The 1,424-nt window shown below is 39.7% G+C and overlaps 1 pseudogene; it reads right to left on the reverse strand.

Annotated features, from left to right (window-relative positions):
• Window positions 1–255: 255 nt before the first annotated feature.
• Window positions 256–1,072, reverse strand: LOC102471011 (TATA box-binding protein-associated factor RNA polymerase I subunit D pseudogene; annotated as a pseudogene).
• Between the last annotated feature and the right edge of the window lie 352 nt (window positions 1,073–1,424).

A 1,424-nucleotide genomic window follows, 5' to 3' on the forward strand; every position in this document is an offset into this window, starting at 1 on the left:
GATCATTGCCTGTGCTTTGGGAGTCTTATTTAAGAAGTCTTTGCCTACTCCAATGTCTCCCATAGTTTTCCCAGTGTTTTCCACCAGTAGTTTTTAAGTTTGAGGTCTTGACCCACTTTGAGTCGATTTTTGCTAATGGTGAGAGATAGGGGTCCAGGTTCATCTTTCTGTAGGTGGATACCCAATTTTAGAATCATTTGCTAAAGAGGTTTTCTTTGCCACTTTTTCTTCTGTACTGTTTGCCTTCTTTTCCATTCATGTTCCTGTATTCTGCCCAGTGTTTTTGGCCTTTGAAGCTCTCTTTTTAGACAAAGTCGGTTCTTTACTATAATTCTCTTGTCCTAAATATACATTCATCTTCTTAGAAATGGGGAATTCAGAACTTATTATAAAACAACTATCCTCTACCAACTTGATATCACATTCATCATCAGGCTCGAGATTCATTGCTTCATCTGTTACTGGCTCTTTAATAGGAGAAATGGATCCATCATTATCCAAATATTTGTATCTATGTCAAGATCTTCATTTACTAAATCTTCACCAGCATTCATTTTATTCAAGGATTCCTTAAGGTGGTGTTCATATTTCAGCTTTTCAATGTAGTTAAAAATTTCTCTGGCAACAGCTTGCTCAAAAGTTAAAATTTTCCTCCATGGAAACGGGTTTCTTCTATTCTCTGATTCTGTAAATGGTACCTTATGGCCTTTGCCTCTAAGTTCTTTCATATCTATCTGTGACCATCTAGTATTTTTCCTTCCTTTTGGCCTTCCCCTTGGTCTTCCTGTTGGCTCGTATTTTCTTTTTTTTTCCATTTCCTTTTCTTGAATCTTTAAAAAAGAGCTTTTAATGTCAATGTTTTTGGTTCAAAGATGAATCACTTGATGAATCTTCTATAATGTTCTCAGGTAAATAAACACATTTTTGAGTTGGGTTCCTTTGCCTCCATTTAGGTGAGGAAGGAACACCCTTTGTTTTAAATAAGCTGCTACCAGACCAGGAACTATCACTTTGATTCTCAGATTCTACAGTTGGATGTCATGTAGTCAGGTGAATCCATTCCTGATGTAGTCTTCAAGTTTATGCATCACTTTCTCTTTGTTTTAGTTTCCTTCGCAGCTGTGAGTTGACTTTTGTTAATGGGGAAAGATGGGGGTTCAGTTTCATCTTTCTGCAAGTGGATACCAAGTTTATCCAGCACCATTTACTAAAGATGTTTTCTTTTCCCCATGGTTGACTGGTATCCTTTGTCAAAAATCAGTTGGCTGGGGGAACCAGCAGTTAGCGTAATGGCTATGTCGCTGGACTCCCACGTAGTCGACCGCGGTTCGTGTCCCGGACCCGGTGGCTTAAAACTCACGCCGGGCGCGTGTGCGTGCGTGCCCAAGATCCCGAGAGGAGAATGGAGGAGAAGGGATTGCGGC

The sequence above is a fragment of the Tupaia chinensis genome, unplaced genomic scaffold (genome assembly GCF_000334495.1).
Source record: "Tupaia chinensis unplaced genomic scaffold, TupChi_1.0 Scaffold145967_1, whole genome shotgun sequence".
Lineage (NCBI taxonomy): Eukaryota > Metazoa > Chordata > Mammalia > Scandentia > Tupaiidae > Tupaia > Tupaia belangeri.